General features: G+C 43.7%; 1 protein-coding gene across 2 annotated transcripts in view; it reads right to left on the bottom strand.

Annotated features, from left to right (window-relative positions):
* Nucleotides 1-22,296, bottom strand: part of LOC144781995 (RAS guanyl-releasing protein 4-like) — a 426,385-nt gene that overhangs the window by 403,630 nt on the left and 459 nt on the right. The gene's annotated exons all lie outside the window — the stretch shown is intronic.

Raw genomic sequence — 22,296 nt, 5'->3', positions numbered from 1 at the left:
AGAATTGGGTATGGATGATCTGCAATATTACTGCAGATTCAGAACCCTGAAGTCTCCCCTAGTTGCACAGGGGGTGGGGGTCCTGTAGAAATTAGGGAAATACTTATTAAAAATGGTTTTATAAGCCCTGGTTCTTGAAAAGTGGCCCAGGTCATTTTCCCTATTGCAAACCCCATGGCCCATAGGTTAACATGGTAGGAAATGATTGATTAATAAATATTGATAGGAGAGGACTAGCCGGACCATTCAAAGACTTCCCAGAATGGTCGTAGTAAATCCAACAATATTATATTGTTGAATTTCTCCTAAAGTGTACATACAATAAGTTATGAGACTTTCTTGTTTGTACTCCAAATTCAGCCTTTCACTGGTCTGCCCTGATTGGTCAGAGTTAAGTGGATTAGCCAGGCTGCCGGGAGGGCAGTGTGCTGTTCTATAGGAATGCCAGGCCAGTAAACTACGCTCTTCAAAGGCAGAGGGGAGGCCTGGGTTTCAGTCCACTAGCACAGTCTTGACCCAGAGTCAGGGCTAGGCTTAGGGAAGGTATGTGGAGATGGTATGGGGAGTGTCCATGGAAATAAGATATCCCAGGGGGTGTGTTTAGCCAGGTCTTACCTCCTTGCTGGAAAATCAGCCTTTATGGATTTGGAAGAATGATGCACTCTGGGACAAACTAATGCCACACTCCACAGGATGTGGTCATAACTATGAGGAGTTGCCCTGCTCTCATTGGTCAGCAGTGACCTGGTGCTTGACCCAGAGAATTTTGAATACGTATCTGAGAGGGGCAGAGCCCTCCAGATCTGCTACCTGAAACTGAATGAAGCAAGAAGTGCCCTGCTGAAGTTTGCTGTGCAAGGAACTCTAAGGCCTGACCTATGAAGACTGCACCATTTGAAACTACAGCCCTGTGGATTAACTTGCTGCCAAAGGACTAAGAGTGGCCTCCCTGCAAGCTACAGGTTAACAGAGCTCACCTGGACAGCCCCACAAAGAATTCAAAGCCTGGAGTACAAGTGAATTTGTAAGGGTTTTGTTCAAGTGGATTGCGGAATTGAAGTTTCACACTTTCAAGGACCCTCTTGGAGATTCCAGAACCTTGGATTGCATGTGGATACTATGGGACCCGCAAGCAGAACACCAGGAAGGTGTTTTAACTGGACCCTGCTTGCTGAAGAAGGCGGCCCACTACAGTGGTGAGAATTCTTCAGAACAATTTATAAAGGTGTGTCCCTGACAGAGAAAACGAAATGACTTAAAGGGGCGCTGTTGGTTTCTAAGCACTAGAAAGTGACTAATCTTTAAAAATTCATATCTCTGGTTCCCTACAGTGCATTATTTTCGTTTTGGTGTCATTTAAAAGATAAAAATAGTACCTATTTTTATAAATTGGTGTTGGATTTTTATTTTGTGTTGTGTCTTAATTATTTACTGAAATGGTGTTTTTGAATGCTTTACATACCTGTCTTTGAAGTTAAGCCTGTCTGCTCGCAGCCACGTTACCAAGGGTTGAGCAAAGGAATAATTTTCTAAGACCTATGCTGAGTCCTATCATGTGTTACTGGCCTTATTGCCAGTGGCACACCTACATTTGCCCCTACCAATAACCCACTTTCCAACATTTGGTGTTCAGCGGTGTGGATGAGGACTTGTGTTTTAAAAGTACACCTTTCAGTGAGTAATTTAAGATTATTAAAATCCTCTGAATTGCCTTAGAACAAAACTTTTGAGTTTGATTTTTCGAATTTGGACTAAACTGTTTTTAATCCATTGTTTTGATTTTTCCAAATTGTTCTAAGTCTATTGTGCCTAGTTTTTGTGACCCAAAAATAGGGAACCATGGAGCAGGACCTGGCTAAACTGTCCCAGTTTAAGATGGCGGGTCTTAGGGAACAGTGTAGGCTTAGGGGGCTGCGTCCTGCAAAGAAGATGAGGAAGGCAGGGTTGCTTGAGTCCCTAAAAACCTGGGCCAGGGCAGCAGAGGAGAACCCAAGGGGGTGGGAAGATGTTCCCCCCAACCTCACCCGAGAGAGGGGTGAGGATGAGACCTTTCCCATTGTGACTAGTGTTAGCCAGGTGAATCAAGGTGGTGGTGGGAGTGGGGAAGGGTCCCTTACTCAGGTACCACTACTGTCCCTTGCAGACAGACAGCTTCAGGCTTAAATGGAGTTGATTGCCTTGGAGAAAGAAAAATTCGAATTGGCTAAGAGAAAATGGGAGAGGGAGGAGGAGAAAAGGAATGCTGGCAGCGAAAGTGAAGAAGATGCTGAAATGTCCAGGGGTGGTAGATTTGAACCTAAACTTCCCAAAGGCATAGTACCCAAGTACACTGAGGGGGATGACATTGACAAGTGGCTAGCAGCTTTTGAGAGGGCCCTTAAGATGAGTAGGGTCCACTCTAGGTATTGGGCCGCACTCCTGTGGGAGTTGATTCCAGTAGCTGGGAGGGATAGGCTTCTGACCCTGAAGGGAGAGGATGCAGATAAAGGCATGCTTAGTCAAGAGATTTGGTCTGACTCCAGAACAGTACAGGGTGAAGTTTAGAGGCACCCAGAAATTGAGTTCAAAGTCTTGGGTAGACTTTGTGGACGTTTCAGTAAAGGCACTGGAGGCTGGATTGTTGGTAACAAAGTTGACACATATGAGGGATTATATAATTTGTTTTTGAAAGAACACATTTTGACTCATTGTGCAGAAGAGAAGTTACGCCAGTATCTAGTGGACTCTAAGCTGACAGACCCCAGAGAGCTGGGGGAATCAGCTGATGAGTGGGTGAGAACCCGGGTTTCCATTCAGCACCAGGGGGGTGACCAGAAGAAAGGAGGACAGGTCCCTCCCCAGGGGAAAGCCCAGGGAAATGAAGGTCAAAAACCTAAGGAGTCCTCCAAAGACCCACAAAAACCTGCACAAGGAGGGGGGCCCGAGCCAACCCAAATTCAAAGGGAGGGGATTTCAGGGAAAGCCTGGTAGGTTCTTTGTTCCCTCGAAGGTGGGTGCGTGCTTTAACTCTAACCAGCCAGGGCATAAGCAGGGAGATGCTGTCTGTGCCAAGAAGCTCCCCCCTAAGGGGCCATCCACAGGGATTGCCAGTGTCAGTGTAGGGGTGGAGAGTGGTGCTTCAGAGAGGGGTAGTCAGGTGGTGCAAGCAACCTTAGTGTCCCGGGGGGGGGGGGGTGAATATTGCCACCCTTGCTGCCTTACCTCCAAACATGGACAAGTACAGGCAGAGGCCTAAAGTGAATGGGACTGAGATTGAGGCTTTCAGAGACACTGAGGCTAGTGTAACTATGGTCCTAGATGAACTGGTGCCCCCAGAGAGGTTGTTACCTGGTGAGTTTCACCAGGTGACATATGCAGACAGCACTACCAAACTCCATCCCATGGCTGTGGTGGATTTGGAATGGGGAGGTGTGACAGGGCCTGTGAAGGTAGCTTTGTCAAAGGTGCTCCCAGTCCAGTGTTTACTGGGCAATGACCTTGAAGCCTATGCGTGGTCAGAGGTGGCGAGAGGACTCCATATGAAAATATTGGAGCTCCCTGAGTGGGTATGTGCTGTGACTAGGTCACAGACTAGCCAGAAGGGAGGGGCTGGACACTTGGACCCTGGAACAAAGGGCCAAGCATCCAAGGACAAGGGCACTGGGCCTGGTGAGCCAGCCCAGGGAACTCCAGAGGTGCAGGAAGAATCTAACACTGATGGGAAGGATCTGGCCTCTGAGGGAGGGACTCCATCCCTGCCAGAGCTGTCAGATTTGGCAGAATTGACAGGAGCAGGTGGACCCTCCAGAGAGGAGTTCAGTCAGGGACAGCGTGACTGTCCCACCCTTGAAAGCTTGAGGCGGATTGCTTCTAAGCAAGAGGAAGGGGATGACAGTGGGTTTCACAAACTCTACTGGGAAGCTGGACTGCTTTATACTGAGGCCAGAAACCTCTAGGAGGGGGCCACCAGGAGATTGGTGGTGCCCCAGAAGTACAGAGAATTCATCCTGACTTTGGGTCATGATATCCCCTTGGCAGGACATTTGGGACGGACAAAGACATGGAACTGGTTGGTGAACCATTTCTACTGGCCCAATATGTCTGAAAAGGTAAAGGAGTTTTGCAGCTCCTGTGTCACCTGTCAGGCCAGTGGCAAGGCAGAGGGCAAGACAAAGGCTCCCCTAATACCACTGCCAGTGGTTGGGGTTCCTTTCGAAAGGGTGGGGATGGACATTGTTGGTCCCCTGGACCCACCTACTGCATCAAGGAATAGGTATATCTTAGTGGTAGTTGACCATGCTACTCGATACCCTGTAGCCATACCTCTCAGAACCATTGATGCTCCTGCAGTGGCGAGAGCACTGCTTGGTGTGTTCACCAGAGTGGGTTTTCCAAAAGAGGTGGTGTCAGATAGGGGCACGAACTTCCTGTCCAGCTATCTGACTGCTATGTGGGATGAGTGTGGTGTCAACTACAAGTTCACCACCCCCTATGACCCACAAGAAAATGGTCTTGTTGAGAGATTCAACTAAACCTTGAAGGCATGATACATGGGTTGCCAGAGAAACTCAGGAGGAGATGGGATGTTCTCCTCCCATGCTTACTGTTTGCCTACAGGGAGGTGCCACCGAAAGGGGTTGGTTTCAGTCCTTTTGAGTTGGTGTTTGGACACTCTGTGAGGGAGCCATTGAGCCTGCTAAAAGAGTCTTTAGAGAAGCCTCTTAAAGAAGCTAAGGACAATGTGCTTGATTATGTGCTAGGCTTGAGATCTAGAATGGCGGAGTACATGTACAAGGCAAACAGGAAACTGGAGGCCAGCCAGGAGTTAATGAAGCACTGGTATGATCAAAAGGCTACTATGCCTGAGTATACTCCAGGACAGTTGGTGTGGGTGTTGAGCCTGTGGCTCCCATGGCCCTCCATGACAAGTGGAGTGGGCCCTATCCAATCTTAGAAAAGAAGGGTGAGGTTACCTATTTGGTTGACCTTGGCACCCCCAGGAACCCTCACAGGGTCCTGCATGTGAATAGATTGAAACCACACCATGACAGGGCAGACATGACCATGTTACTGGTCACTGATGAGGGTGTGGGGGAGGAAACTGAGCCTGTGCATGACCTCCTCTCCACTAATGTGCAAGATGGGTCAGTGGAGGGAGTTGTACTCTCTCCCAAATTGACAGCCCAGCGGCACAGAGACTGTAAGCAGGTGCTGGAGCAGTTTGCTGGCCTGTTCTCTTTGACCCCAGGCATCACTCAGTGGTGTGTGCACCACATTGACACTGGTGACAGCCGACCTGTCAAAAATAAACTGTACAGGTCGTCTGACCGTGTCAGAGCCAGCATTAAAGCAGAGGTTGCAAGATGCTGGAGCTGGGGGTAATTGAACAGTCTGACAGTCCAGGGGCCAGTCCAGTGGTACTGGTACCTAAACCTAATCCTCAGGGGGGACCCAAGGAGTTAAGGTTCTGTGTGGACTACAGAGGTTTGAATGCAGTCACAAAGACGGACGCTCACCCTATACCTAGAGCTGATGAGCTCATTGATAGCTTAGGGGCTGCTAAGTACCCGAGTACTTTTGATTTGACTTCAGGTTACTGGCAGATTGCCCTCACGGATGGAGCAAAGGAGATGTCAGCATTCTCCACACCAGAGGGACATTATCAGTTCAAGGTAATGCCCTTTGGATTAAAGAATGCACCTGCCACCTCCCAAAGGTTGGTGAACAGGGTCTTGTCTGGGTTGGAACAGTTCAGTGCAGCTTACCTGGATGATATAGCTGTATACAGTTCTACCTGGGGGGGTCACTTAAACCACCTAAAGGAAGTGCTTCAGGCCATACAGCAGGCAGGCCTGACTATTAAGGCAAGCAAGTGCCAAATAGGGCAGAGTTCTGTGGTGTACCTGGGCCACCTGGTAGGTGGGGGCCATGTACAGCCTCTCCAAGATAAAATACAAACTATTTTGGATTGGACAGCTCCTGTTACCCAGACTCAGGTCAGGGCATTCCTTGGACTGACAGGGTACTATGTTATGTTATGTTATGTTATGTTACTATGTTTTTGTATAGCGCAAATCACCACTGGTCTCTAAGCGCTTTCACAGAAAAAAGTACACACCACACTGCCAACCTGAATGCCCTCCGCCATCAAACAGACAATTAGGGTGTTGATGTTATCTTTTTAAACAGGTAGGTCTTTAACTTCTTTCTGAAAGAGAGTAGCGCTGAGTCCCCTTGCAAAGTTGCAGGTAGCTCGTTCCAGATTTGCGGAAGGAGTACCGACAAAGCTCTGCCACCCTTAGATTTAAGATTAAATCTGGGTTGAGTTAATTTACAGGCTTTGCCAGAGCGCAGAGCTCTACCCGGGGTGTACTTCCTCAAACGATCTTTAATGTACTTGGGGGCCTCTCCATGAATGGCTTTATGGGCAATACAAAGACATTTGAACTGCACTCTAGATTCAATAGGCAGCCAGTGCAGCTTCAGGAGAAGGGGGGTCGCGCGAGTTCTCCTCGGTAGGGAAAAAATCAGCCTGGCAGCATCATTCTGCACCACCTGCAGTTTCTTCAAGAGTTTCTTGTTTAGTGCTGACCAGCACCTCTGTTTTCTCTGCGTTAACTTTCAGAAGATTGTTTGTCATCCAGTTAACGGTGAATCTAAGCAGATTCTTTACAGAGTCTTGTGCCTGGCTGGTGTTCTCGAGCTGGACTAGCAGTTCAGTGTCGTCCGCGTATTTAAAAATTTGGCAGTTCCTCTGCGTAAGTTCCTCCACTAAAGGTTGGAGATAGATATTAAATAACAGTGGGGACAGTGCAGACCCCTGGGGAACGCCACAGGTCACCGCACTAGCACAGGATAGATGGTCTCCCATTTGCACTCTTTGAGTACGGCCAGTGAGGAAGGATTTAAGCCATTTGAGTGCTTGCCCTGTAATTCCTAATTTCGAGATACGATTCAGCAGAATGGCATGGCTGACCGTATCGAACGCTGCTGACAGATCTAAAAGAATCAGGGCGCACAGCTGTTTATTATCAGCCCTGATTCTCAGATCGTCAACAACCGTGGCCATCACCAGCTCCATGCTATGCTGTGACCTGAAGCCTGCCTGTCTTGGGTGGAGTACACCATATTCCTCCAAATAGCTGGCCAGAGTGTTCAAGACCTGCTTTTCCAGGATCTTTGCTATGAACGGAAGTTGGGAAATAGGCCTATAATGTTTTAAGGCATTGACATCCACTCCTGCTTTTTTCAGGAGGGGGATAACCCTGGCTTCCTTCAGATTCGCTGGCAGGCAGCCTGAGTCCAGTGACTCATTCAATAGGCTCAGCAGCTGCCTTTCTAGACCAGGCAAGGCCATTTGGAATATTCTCGGGGGCAGGGGTCCATGCTGGATCCTGATTTAATTTGATACGCAATTGTTGCCAAACTCCCTTCATCCAAACGTGGGATGCTGTTCATATTCCACGCCAACTCCTGGGGATTAAGAGGATCGAGGGGAATAGGGTCAATCAGAGTTCTTGCAATATCCCCAATGATATCCTGCACTTTCTGGAGAAAGAACTTCTGGAAGGTGTCACCGTCCGGACGGTCATTTATTTACCCTTTTTACCCTCCAGATGCGTTAATTCTCTCAGGATGGAGAAGATCTCCCTTTGCTTATTCCTCCCCGCGCGGCCAATTCTGTCCTCATAAAAGGCTGCCTTCCTCAACAATATATCAGCCTTATATTTCAAACTATAGAAGGTTTGTTCAAAATTATGGGACCATTGTGGGGCCTCTAACAGAACTGACTTCTAAAAAGAGGCCCAAAAGGGTGATTTGGACCCCAGAGTGTCAGAAGGCATTTGACACTCTGAAAGCTGCTATGTGTTCAGCACCAGTGTTACTGGCCCCTGACTATACAAAAGAATTTGTAGTTCAGACTGATGCTTCAGAGCAAGGGATTGGAGCAGTTTTGTCACAGCTAAATGCAGGGGGGCTTGACCAGCCAGTTGCCTTTATTAGCAGGAGGCTTCTTCCCAGAGAGCAGAGGTGGAGTGCCATTGAGAGAGAGGCTTTTGCTGTGGTATGGTCACTATCCTTAAAGGCTGCACAAGGGAATATCAACGACACCAATAACGATGATACTAATAATGATGACGTCAACAACGGGAAAAGTGATCCCTCAACTGCTCTACCCAACTTATCTAACACAATATCTAACTATGCTTCAAGCACTATCTCTGAACAAATGTCTATAACAATGCTGTTTGAACCGCAAGACCTTACTATAGATACTCTCGCAGCAGAGAGAGAGATATCTGAGCCACAAACATGCTCTTTAGCTGCAACAAATACAAATACAACAGAGAATGCTGCTCTTCCCATATCTACTGTGAGCCTCTCTCATGAACCTACACGGTTTCACAACAACTCGGAGAATGATAGCCATGTAACAGCTTCCATGCCTACACCTGAAGGGGAACCAAACTTACGAGACTCAAACGACGCCTCTCCGCTGGATATCATACTTCAGCTATTAAGCAATCAACGGACTGAGGCTCAAGAACATTATTTACAATTAAGAGAAGACAATAACAAAGTACAGACAACTCTACAAGAACTGACTGGGAAATTTGGAGGAATCTCACAAGATATGGCGGAATTACAGCAAAGAGTTGCTGATGTGGAAGAAACAAGCTCCAGAAATGCATCCTCATCCGATAAACACGAAACACAGATTGCGACTCTACAGCAAAAAGTGGAGGACTTGGAGAACAGACAGAGACGTTCGAATCTTAGAATCTTCGGCATACCTGAAGGAACAGAGGGATCTGACCCGAGGGCCTATCTAGTGGGGCTACTTCAGAAAGCTTTCCCTGATCTGGCGGACTGGGACTGGGACTCACAAATCCAGAGAGCGCACCGTATTCCTATAATACAGAGAAACAGAGGGGGCCTGTTCCCCCGTCCCTTCTTGGCTTATTTTGGCAACTTCCTACTCCGCCAAGCAATCTGGCAGAGAGCTCGTCCTAACACCCCGGTAACTATTGGTGCAATCTCGATTTTTGTCCGCTCTGATCTTAGTAAGGAAACCATGGACAGGCGATGGTCGCTACGCAAGCTGATAGATCCCATTAAGGCAAGCGGTGCCCAAGTATTTCTTCAGGAACCAGCACGTCTAAAGGTAACAAAAGGGGGCTGCACCCACTTTTTCACGGACAGAAAAGAAGCAGAAGCATATCTAGCTGACACTGATGCTGGCTCAAGCAAGACTAACTCCAATACGAAGAACTAAGTACAACAGCAGAGACACCGCTCGAGAACTTCTTCTCTCTTTTTGCTAGAAGCTCCCTTTTTTCTTTCTTTTTTTTTTTTTTTTTGGTATTTCTTTCTCTTTAGCGTTATGTCTATAAATTTGCTATAAATTTGCTTAGTTAGTGTGTTTACACCACTCAAGATTAATACTAGTTTACTTCTTTTTTTTCTCTTTTTGGTGGACATATAGATTCTGGATTGTCTAAGCGCAGAGAGGGGGAGGGCTTAGGTGCAGAGCTGCCAACCAGCTGCCCATTCAGCGGCAGCAGATGCTGAGGGCTGGCTCTACCCCGGCCGGGGTAAGAGCTAGGGGGGTGGGGGGTGGTGGGGGGGTGTTCTCCGCACTCTGGGGGGTTGTGGGTGGGGGAGGTAAAATAAAAGAAAAAAAAAGTTTGCAGGCTGAGGGGGTGGAACTAAACAATGATATTGGAACCTTTTTTAAAGAAATTATTGGTACACAATACAGGAGACTAAGTCAATGGTTTGATAAGTATAAGATAAACCTCGATAGTAAAGCTTTACTTCCTTTTCTTTCTTATTGTTTTCTCTTTTGGGTTAAGTCAACATATAGATGTATGAAATAAAATGCCTAGCCTGGAACGTTGCTGGGCTAAATAGCAAGAATAAACGAATGCTGATAAAAGAAGAATTAAAATTACATAACTCACATGTAGCTCTTCTGTCCGAGACACATATTACAGGAAAGGATAGAAAACTACTTAACCATTTAGGATACGAAGTTATCATCAGTTCATCATATTGCCAACCTATTAGGGGAGTTGCTATACTCAAAGATAAACGATTTAAGGCTGAGACAATACAAACCTCTTGCGACAAAAACGGCAGATGGGCAATTGCTCAGATACGGCTGGAGAATGCTTACTATGTTTTGTGTGTGGTTTATGGAAGTAATGTAGATGAACCTACTGTCTTTGACAAATTAAACATTAAACTCTTAGACTGGGAGGGAGAACTTATTGTTATGGGAGACTTTAACTGTATCATGGATTATAGAATAGATACTACTAGATCTGGGGGACAACAAAGAATGCACAAAACAAGGGCTTCTATACTGGATATGTGCTGTATACATAACTTAAAAGATGCATGGAGATACTTATATGCCAGCAAGCCAGGATATACATACTACTCGGCACCCCATAAATTATGCTCAAGGATTGATATGGCATTTATAAGTGATAACTTATTGAACACAAGCTCTATGATCTTATGCCCACGCATCTCCTCCGACCACAACGCTATAATTTTATCATTTAAAACAACAGAGCACAGAGCCACTTCTAGGCCATTTTCCTTTCCAAGACACCTAATATCAGACACAGAATACATAACACAGCTAAAACTACACCTTACAGAATTTATAAATATAAACTCAAATACAGCATCACCGGCAATAATTTGGGATGCTTGTAAAGCCAGCATTAGAGGCTATACTCAAACTTATGTGATTAGACAGAATATAGAAATAAAAAAAAAGAATGAGACTTTGACGTCAAAGATAATTGCCCAAGAAGAACTTTTGTCATCATCCCTTCAGGCCAATTCGACATCAAGCACAGAAATAGGGCTTAAACCTACGACACTGAAGAATGAAGTAAAATCTAAATTTATTAAAAAGAGCGTCAACAGCCTATATAAATTTAAAATAAATGAATATGAAGGCGGGGACAAAATTGGGAAAATTCTAGCGTACAAAACAGCGGAAGACAGAGCAGGTGCTACAATCACTAGTATTCGGGGGAGAGGGAACAAAATATACAACAAACCCCAAGACATACTAGAACAATTCGCTGACTACTATAAGAATCTATATACTCCAGAAATAACCCCCAGCTTAGACGACATACAAAAATATACTGAAAAATATATCATTGACACTCAAAATATCACTGAAATAGACTCATTGTCTGATGAGATAACTATGTTAGAACTTCATCAAGCCATTGCCCTACTACCCTCAGGAAAAGCAGCAGGGGAAGACACCATACCCTTAGAAATATATAAAATATGCTTAAAAGAGCTTGAACAACCCTTGCTGAAAGTAATTCAATATGTAGGCCTAGAAGGGAAAACACCACAATCCTGGAATAGGGCTAAAATAATATTTTTTCTGAAGAAGGACAAACCAAAAGAGGAGAGAGGGTCTTATCGCCCAATTTCGCTGATAAACACAGATGCAAAAATCTTTGCCAAAATTTTAGCTCTAAGACTGGCCCCCATCATGCCCTTGATTATCCATCCGCAGCAACATGGCTTCATTATTGGGAGAGACACTCCCATACACGTAAACACGGCCATAACAGCATTTGACGCCGCAGGGACCAACTCCACCCCACTCGGTATGATTTTGCTAGATGCTGAGAAAGCTTTCGACCGAGTGGGATGGGATTTTCTCTGGTGCGTACTATCTAAATTAAGGTTTGGCGGGGAATTTTTGAAATGTATCAAAGCACTATATGATAAACCAACTGCATTTACTAGCTATGGGGGGTTGGTATCTTCAGACTTCAGGATTTTAAGAGGAACTAGACAAGGCTGCCCTCTCTCACCTCTTTTATTTGCACTCTCTTTAGAACCTTTTCTGTTGGCTCTTCAATCCCAAACTCAGATTATACCGTTTAAATCAGGACACCAAGAATTAAAAATAACAGCATATGCTGACGACATAGCGGTTTACACGGAAGATGTAGTAGAGGCTCAAAAAGGAATAATTTTAGAAGCTGAGGAATATGGCAAAGTGGCGGGTTAAGCACAAATAGACAAAACCTCAAGAAGGACCTATATTTCTTTTTAACATTGAGTCAATCTTATCATTTTTTTACGAGATGCCAAAAGAGAGAACATGTAAGTGATTATTTAAACAAGTTTATTAGTTTTTTTACATTTTTATAAAAAAGAATTATTTTGGCACATTTTTACAATCTGAGTTGTTCATTGAAAAAACAAGCATTGGAATTACTCAAATTACATATCAACTTTCGTGGGAAACATTAAGAGTGCCCTCTAGTGACAGCTAATCTAATCTATCATACATACATACTAACATGGCAATCATACTATAATCTATTCTAAAATGACATATCTTTCATCACATACACGAAAAACAAAAAGACTAATACATTTGGCAATTCTAAGGTGTACTAAGTGGAATACACAAGGGATCCAAGATGGTATGGGTCATCTAGTTATGATGGAATAAACTAGTTTGTATCTAAGACAATAGATGTTAGGCGGGTTATAAATTAAACTTACAAAAAACACAAATAATAGTTAACTATGCCCCTCCTGTGGCGATGCCTGAGATATGCAAAATAGCCACTTATTTGGGAATAAAAATAACAGCTAATATACAAGACATTAATAAAATAAATTACGATGAATTAACCAAAACTACTATACTACAGCTAAAGAAATGGCACAGGCTATCCCTCAATATAATTGGCAGAATAAATCTGATTAAAATGAAGGTATTACCTAAGTTTATATACTTATTTCGATCTATACCATTAGCACTAAATAATCAATTCTTTAAGAAGTTGGATGGAATATTTAGCAGCTTTATATGGGGTTATAAAAAGGCGAGAAGATCAATGAACTTTATAAAAAAAGACACATCTGATGGTGGGCTCAATTTTCCCGACTTTAAATTATATTTCTGGTCCGCCTTTACTAATCGGCTACGCTCTTTACTCAATGAAGGAAGGGCTTTATTTTTTCATTCTTTTATGTTAAAATCTGATTCAAATCTATTCCTATTTAGAACGAACGATCCCAACTACTACAAAAGAGTCAAATTTAAGACAGCTAGAGATATAACAAAGATATGGGGCAATATCCTATTCTTCTGTGACACTAATTTTTTCCATTCGAACTTACCACTATGGGGAAACCCAGGCCTACCAAATATTTTCAATGATAACACTGGCCACCGATGGTCTAGACTAGGTATTAAAACCTTAGGGGACCTATATAATGCACAGGGTTTTATGGAATTCGACACTCTTAAACAATTATACAACTTATCTGAAAACATGAGATACAAATTCCTACAGATACACGATTTCCTGATCAATAAAAAGCAAATCTTTGAAGTCCCAGAATCTCCAGAATTTGATATCTGGACTTGCTTATACTCATCAAAAAACAAATCTGTTATAAGCGAGACATACAGCACTCTTATCGCTATTAAACCTAACGATTGCAGCATACTGGCTGATAAATGGAGCAGAATACTGGGATTAAATATAACCTCCACACAGATAACAAACTCTTTAATGAACATTAACAAACGAGCAAGATCATCCAGTTTAAGACTTCAACAATTTAAAACAACATGCATGTTATATTATAAGCCCCAAAAAAAACTCTAAATGGTGTCATAACAACATTTATAGTGATCGTACGAAGTGCCCTAAATGTTCTATGGAGGCGGCAGACCTGACACATATGCTGTTCTCATGCCCAAATCTGAAATCTTTTTGGTGCGAAGTTGAAAATGTTTTGCATATGAAGCAGATACAGATACCAGCTCTAACAGCAGCATCAGTTCTATTAGATATATATATAGATCCACTTCCACATGCCGCTTTGATTACAATACTAATGTCCTGTGCTAAACTAACGGTGGCAAGAGCTTGGATCAGTCCAGAAACACCAAAAATTTGGGACTGGTGGACACTGGTAACCGAAATACACTCAATGGAATTTGCTTTAGCAAATATTAGGGGTACAAAAGCAATGAAAAATTATGAAAAAAACTGGGGTACTTTTATAGAACGCTGATGTTATATCTCTGAAAAAACTGTATTATTTGACAGCTGTTATTATATTCTGGAGACTGCTAACATGAAACTGTTATATCTGCTATGTATGATGGCCATTATATATATGTATTGTGTTTTATGTATTGCTATTACTCTTCTTTTTGTATTTTTTGTTCTCCTCTTCAGCCTGCTAACAATAAAAATCTGTTAAAAAAAAAAAGGTATGGTCACTGAAAAAGTTGAGACCATATTTGTTTGGGACTCACTTTCGTGTTCAAACTGACCACAGGCCTCTCAGGTGGCTCATGCAGATGAGAGGGGAGAGAATCCCAAGCTGTTAAGGTGGTCCATTCCCCTACAGGGAATGGACTTGGAATGGACTTTACAGTGGAACACAGACCTGGGGTTGCCCATGCCAATGCAGATGGACTTTCCAGGTTTTTCCACTTAGCCGATGAGGACTACCAGGGTGTAGGTTAGTAACCCATCACCTTTCGTTTGGGGGGGCTATGTTGCAAAGTCATCCTGTGCCCTGGGCATCCCCCAACTTTTTGCTGACTGGAACTGGTGGTAACTGACTCAACATACACTTGGGTACACTATGGTATGGTGAGGTACCCCTGTAATTGGCATGACCTACCCCATAAGCCCTTAGTATGTAACAGGGCAGGGGATTGAAACTACCTAGAAGTCTCCAGTATCCTGGGGCATGGCTATTTAGAGGCCAGCAGATTTTCTGTACTTGCAGGTGCGCACTGCTGAAGCCTGAGGTCAGTTTAAAAGCAGAACTGGTGGCCAGGACAGCTTTTAAACCTCAAATTGTGCTCAAACTCGACTTTGGGGGTAGGGGCACTTAAAAATGAAAAAACTACCATGTTTTTGCATATTAGGGACCCCAGGGTCACCCCTAGGGATCCCAGGGGTGGGGGGCCAGTTATCTATAAGGAGCGCCCTTATAAAATGAAGTTTTATATGCCTGGGTAAAGTAAAATTTTACATTTCACTCCCCACATTGTATTAAAGAGCTGCTCAAATTCGACCTTGATGCTAGAAGAATTGGGTATGGATGATCTGCAATATTACTGCAGATTCAGAACCCCTGAAGTCTTCCCTAGTTGCACAGGGGGTGGGGGTCCTGTAGAAATTAGGGAAATACTTATTAAATATGATTTTATAAGCCCTGGTTCTTGAAAAGTGGCCCAGGTCATTTTCCCTATTGCAAACCCCATGGCCCATAGGTTAACATGGTAGGAAGTGATTGATTAATAAATATTGATAGGAGAGGACTAGCCGGACCATTCAAAGACTTCCCAGGATGGTCGTAGTAAATCCAACAATATTATATTGTTGAATTTCTCCTAAAGTGTGCATACAATAAGTTATGAGACTTTCTTGTTTGTAAGTCCAAATTCAGCCTTTCAGTAGTCTGCCCTGATTGGTCAGAGTTAAGTGGATTAGCCAGGCTGCCGGGAGGGCAGTGTGCTGTTCTATAGGAATGCCAGGCCAGGAGGTGGCGTCGTAAACTACGCTCTTCAAAGGCAGAGGGGAGGCCTGGGTTTCAGTCCACTAACAGTCTTGACCCAGAGTCAGGGCTAGGCTTAAGGAAGGTATGTGCAGATGGTATGGGGAGTGTCCATGGAAATAAGATATCCCAGGGGGTGTGTTAACCAGGTCTTACCTCCTTGCTGGAAACTCAGCCATTATGGATTTGGAAGAATGATGCACTCTGGGACAAACTAATGCCACACTCCACAGGATGTGGTCATAACTATGAGGAGTTGCCCTGCTCTCATTGGTCAGCAGTGACCTGGTGCTTGACCCAGAGAATTTTGAATAAGTATCTGAGAGGGGCAGAGCCCTCCAGGTCTGCTGCTTGAAACTGAATGAAGCAAGAAGTGCCCTGCTGACGTTTGCTGTGCAAGGAACTCTAAGGCCTGACCTATGAAGACTGCACCATTTGAAACTACAGCCCTGTGGATTACCTTGCTGCCAAAGGACTAAGGGTGGACTCCCTGCAAGCTACAGATTAACAGAGCTCACCTGGACAGCCCCACAAAGAATTCAAAGCCTGGAGTACCAGTGGATGTGTAAGGGTTTTGTTTAAGTGGATTGCGGAACTGAAGTTTCACACTTTCAAGGACCCTCTTGGAGATTCCAGAACCTTGGATTGCGTGTTAGATACTTTGGGACCCGCAAGCAGAACGCCAGGAAGGTGTTCTAACTGGACCCCGCTTGCTGAAGAAGGCAGCCCACTACAGTGGTGAGAATTCTTCAGAACATTTTATAAAAGTGTGTCCCTGACAGAGAAAACGAAATGACTTAAAGGGGCGCTGTTGGTTACTAAGCACTAGAAAGTGACTAATCTTTAAAAATTCATATCTCTGGTTCCCTACAGTGGATTATTTTCGTTTTGGTGTCATTTAAAAGATAAAAATATTACCTATTGTGTTGGATTTTTATTTTGTGTTGTGTCTTAATTATTTACTGAAATGGTGTTTTTGAATGCTTTACATACCTGTCTTTGAAGATAAGCCTGTCTGCTCGCAGCCACGTTACCAAGGGTTGAGCAAAGGAATAATTTTTTAAGACCTATGCTGAGTCCTATCATGTGTTAGTGGCCTTATTGCCAGTGGCAGACCTACATTTGCCCCTACCAATAACCCACTTTTCAACAATCGTGTAATGCATAACAGAGCTGAAGATATGTGCTGTATTATTATGCATGGAGGGTCGGGCCAAAAATGTAGTTCAGCAACTATGCTCAGCCCTTTCACCGGCGGCAGGTCCCAACTGGGAATTGGCACTTGTGGTCAAAGATGATTCTTTTGCAATGGCACGGAGCTCCTCATTAATGTACGCTGGCTTATTTGTAAATATGGGCCACTGTACAAGGCCATCCTGCCAACCTTAAAAAAGTTTATCATGTGAGTAGGAATGAATGGCTAAGAAGAGGCCGGGCCTGAGTAGGGTTACCACCTGGCTCGTTTTTAAAAGGCATGACCAGTATTTTAATATCCCTGCCGATACAAAAAAAATCATCTAAAGCTGGCCTCTTTTTTCCCTAACAATACATATTTAAAATAGTAAATATAAGAAAAAAGCACTTTAAAATGTGTTCTACAACTATCTTAATGACCCTTGACTGATAAAAGGTCCTGCTAAAAATAAAAACAGTCAATTTTATATACATTTTTATTTACGCATCATGTTAGGACATTTGTAAAACTTAAAACGTGAGCACGTGGCTGGTATTTTTCTAGGGAAAGCTGTTAACTTTAGGCTTGAGAAGGGAGGCAGGACCAGTCCCTGCCTAAGCATATAGGGGTGGGACAATGAGATGGGGTGGAGTTTTGTACCAGGCACTGTCTTACCACCCACTCCTACCTGTCCCAAAAATACAAAGGCCTGGAGACCTGGGAGGTTGCTTTAGAAGCCTCAATGAATCCTTTCCAGTGTGTATCACATGACTAAGTAAGAGGCTCATGGAATCATGAGAACCTAGTTAGGCCCAGATCTTATGATCCGGTTTAAAAACACCCCAGGGAAATGATATCTACAAGGAGAGCTCACAGCGTTTTTCTGCCAATATTATACATCGGGCATATAGTGGGAAATAATGTAAGCCAGTAGTATTTGTGCATGTTTTGTGTAAATCTTTAGCCTATTTTCCATTTTGTATGCTCCCAAATACAAGTTGTGCTCACCCCATAACTGAGTGATAAAAAAAGCACAAACACCTCTGGCTCCAGTTTTTGCATTACTGCTTGTCAGTGCTTAATTAGTAAAAAAAAAAAAAAAAGACTGCCTGAGTCGTAAAGGAAACTGCTCGTACAGGGCGAACAACTGGATAGGACCAAAACCTATCCTTATTTAGGGATCATTATTGACAACAAATTTAAATGGAATTCGGCCATCAACGCAAGGAAACTCTCATTTCTCCGAGAGACTTCTTCATTAAAAACCTTTGCACAAAGACTGGGGCAGCGACCATTCAAAGAATTGCTACAAATATATAACTCAAAATGTATAAGTACGGCAACATATGGGGCAGGGATATGGGGCTTCGCAAATGTGGATCCAATACAAAAAAATTGAGAACTCCTTTCTGAGATACCTGCTGGCGGTACCAATAAGTTGCTCCACCTATGCCTGTCACGCAGAGCTGGGCATTGAGTATATAACAGACATCATAAAATTGCAACCAATAATGTTGTGGCGCAGTATATGGGTCACTGACCAGTGCGAACTGACTAGGGCGATTATCCAAGACATCCTAACGCTGGATCATTGTAAGAAAATCAAATGGGTCTCCTATGTCAAAGCGTTATTAACAGATCTAGGCTACAGGAAGTATTTTGACCATCCATTACTGATAAAAGAAATCTCAAAAAAGAACCTAAAAAGAGAGTGCCTTGCACACCTGCGTCAATTGCGACTATTATCTGAGATCCATAAACCATCTGTCCAACACTCTTTACTAGTGCAGACTGTGTTTATTGTTGAACCCTATTTGAACTTCAAACTGACACAATATGAAAAAATGCTGCTCACTCGCTTCAGACTTGATTTGTTTCATATATTGGTTGCATTTCCGAAGCAAAATGCCTGGACATCTACATTTTCCTTGTGTCCTTGCGATTTACTGTCCCCGCAAACAACGATACATACAATGTTATTCTGCAAGTTTTTTACTGAACCCCGTAAACGCTGGATACTGCCTATCTTGAAATTCTGGGGTCTTCGACAGTGCCGTCCTGCATATCTGGCACTCCAGTATCTTGAGAACGAAAACTATGCTAAAGCGATCGTACTTTTTCTTAAATTCTGTATACGTCATCGTACAAACCTTTGAGTATGAACAATATTGCAGATTTGCACTAATGAAAGAATCTTAGAAAACAGTAAAACTGTATGCTACTATAAGATCGTAAAACTTGCACAAATTGAGATGCTCCTGCTCTTCTTAATTGTTTTTACAATGTATTTTTTTAACGATTTTTTTAAACTTTTATAATTCTTGTAAATCTGTTTATTGTGAACTTTTATGGTGTTTCTCTTAAAACTGCCGAATAAAGTTATTATTGAGTCGTAATGTATTTATAAGGATGCCACTGCAGCTTGCACCGCCCATTCATTACCCCTGCCAGCACTACCACATGCCTGTACCACCTCAACTTGGAATCATCACACTCCTACAACTGTAACAAATTGGACTATCATATGCCACCCAAATCTGACCCGCTTGTATTGTTAACTTTTAGTAGGTTTTGAAGTGGTAAACACTCATGTACTCACCTCAAAAATAGACAAACAGTGCCACCATGTTATGACCATTCATAAGTGTGGGTGTTGAAAATTAAGTACGGCTGCTGAGCACCAGCAAACCCCTGCTCAAATTAAGCACTGCTGCTTGTGTTTAATGACCCCCCTAAATAACTCTGACATTTTTTCCCGTCCTAATCATGTTCTAGCCGACACACAAAAGCCCCCACCTCTCACCCCCACAAAAAGGCCACCTCAGTTAGGGTCTCTGACAGTGTCCCAGAGATGCTTTTAAACATGTGATGGTAAAACAATCCAGCCTACGGGTGCCACGTGATATCAAGCGTGCTGACATTATCTTCTCTCACTTTCTGTCTCATCCTGAGGTCTGCCGTTGCTGTGTGAGGCGGCAAGTATTGGTGCAATTCGAAACCTTTAGTGAATTAAGTAGGCCAGGCTTCCAGTGTGGTTATGTGAGACGCGATAACAGATTGTGGGCTTGTCGTGTTAGCAGAATAAAGGTGTTGTTGATGTGGCCTGACATGTGCATAAATGAGGATGAAGGCAAGCTGTAGAAACTGTACTTAAGAGCAATTCAGAATAGGCCGAAGAATGTGTCTTTTCTTAATGTATAATTTAGCCAACTCTGCTTCATATCTAATTGAAATGCACACAAGCCAATGTAAAGTAAGTCGAAGATTTTCAAGTGTGTTTAATGTACGTAATGCAATACAATGCGAATAGGAAAAATAGTAAAAAATATGCACTCACTTTTCAAAGCGCCTTTTTTAATAGCACAGCTAACTTTTGTACTTTTTGTGCATTTGAGGAGCTGGGGGTATTCCATCTTTGGTACTGAGTAGACAAAAATGAGTGTACAAGGGTTTTCAAGCGATACCACAGTCATAATATTATATTGTTGTAATATGTTGTTATTTTAAAATTAGAAAGGGGCTGGGCACTAGGTGGGAGCGGCCAGTGAGATCAAGCGGAACAAGGTGTATAGGTACATCTTGTGCCATGGTACATCCTAGAACGCAGGGGCACACCTAATGTATGCTAGGTATTGATTCCTATGCTGGGTACAACTGCCTATGCCACGTACAAACTCCTATCCCATTGAAGGCGGTTTAAGGCGCTTTTCTCCACTTCCTGTGCTAGCCACAACCCTTGTATGCTAGGTGCAGCTTAATTTGCCAGGTAGAACCTCCTTAGCTAGGTTAATTTGTATGTGCTAAGTACAGCCAGCTATGGTAGTTAAACCTCCTAGGCTAGGCATAGTCTTTTATGCCAATATACAATTTACGCTACTTTAATCTGTCTCTTGAGCATGGTTCATCGTCATGGGGTAGGTACAGCGTTGGATGTCAGGTCTATCATACTACACTGGGCACAGCCTCTTATGTTAATGTATAGCTATTTATAATACTTTACTGGCGTTCTCGAGGGTTTGTGAGGTTAATGTCATGGACCTAGAGTGACATGAACGCTCCAGAAAAATCAAATCTTGACCATGGCATTTCTGCTGGGAGAGCCTTAGCAATCACAAGGAGATGATTGACGAATCGCTGAAACTTTCAGACACTCACCCCAGTCACAGATCTGGGTTGAATCCATCATCGTTCTTTAGATCACTTTGCCACCTCAGTTCAGACCCAGCCATATGCAAATCAGTCTTGACCCTGTTCCTCATGAGAACAATTCCTGAACTGCCAATCAAGGTCTTCCCTGGACCAGAAACAAGCATCCTGGGACGGGTTTCTGGTTAACACCCCTCATCAGCCAGGCTAGCTTGAATCCGAAACAAGCATCCTGGGACAGGTTTCTGGGTAACACCCCTCATCAGCCAGGCAAGCTTGAATCCAGTGGCAAAGTGAGCAAGGGACCCACGTCTGGGCATACCCTGCCAATTTAAGGCGAACAAAGCAAACACAAGGAGATGATGTACAGAGCGCTGAAACTTTTCAGACACTCACCCCCAGTCACAGATCTGGGTTGAATCCATCATCGCTCTTTAGCTCACTTTGCCACCCCAGTTCAGACCCAGCCCGCAAATCAATCGTGACCCTGCTTCTCATGGGAACAGTTCAGCCCAAACTGCAAAACCAGGTCTTACCAGACTTACAGCACTGCACTGTTGTGCAAACAGAACACAAAATAGCATCATGTGACGCAACTCGGAGATCCAGGAAACAATTTCTGCTGCACATCACGATGTATGTCTGCATTTAGTGGTATTTGCATGGTACAAAACTGTCTGGCGAAGTGAACAGCACTTGTGGACTCTTGGATATTCAAGATTGTTTACAGGAGGCAGACAGGTCCTAAGTTCCTGATGTACCGTAACATATCTATTTGTAAAACGCCTATTCACCCAGAAGTGTGTCTTAGCGCTAAAATAATATATAGTACTCATTGTATAGACCTCAGAAGGATGAAATGCTGATTGGACCCAAGAGGATTTGAACCTGCGACCTGAATGTCAAGCACATATCCCAACAGCTGCCACAAGCCTGCCCTTAGCCACCAGCCCCAGCATTGCATTGACAGCTAGTGCTGTTCGACTAGAAGTGGTTTTACTTCGATGCAGAGTGCGCAGGTCCAAAGTATGTCCTATAGAACTAACCAATTCCATGTACCCGTTAGCTCCCTCGGCCTGCAACACCCGCCACCTGAAACCAACCAACAGCCAATGGGCCAGCACTTCCCCTCAGAAGACATAGGCAACCAAGAACCTCTCCCACAAATAACCTGCTGAAGTCGATCAAACCCCAGCTGTAGGATCAGAACAGACCTCGAAGGATAACCTGAGGGAGTCAAAAGAGGATCTTGAAACTCTCCTCACAATTAGGACCCAAGGTTGTAGCGATACAACGCCAGTCATGACCTAGCTCAGACTACGCTTGGTGTTGACCCGCAGCTGTGGAAGTGACATCACAAACTGCTTGACCCTAACGGTGTCAGAGTTGACCCA

The sequence above is a fragment of the Lissotriton helveticus genome, chromosome 9 (assembly GCF_964261635.1).
Source record: "Lissotriton helveticus chromosome 9, aLisHel1.1, whole genome shotgun sequence".
Lineage (NCBI taxonomy): Eukaryota > Metazoa > Chordata > Amphibia > Caudata > Salamandridae > Lissotriton > Lissotriton helveticus.
This window is presented reverse-complemented; position numbering and strand designations above follow the sequence as displayed.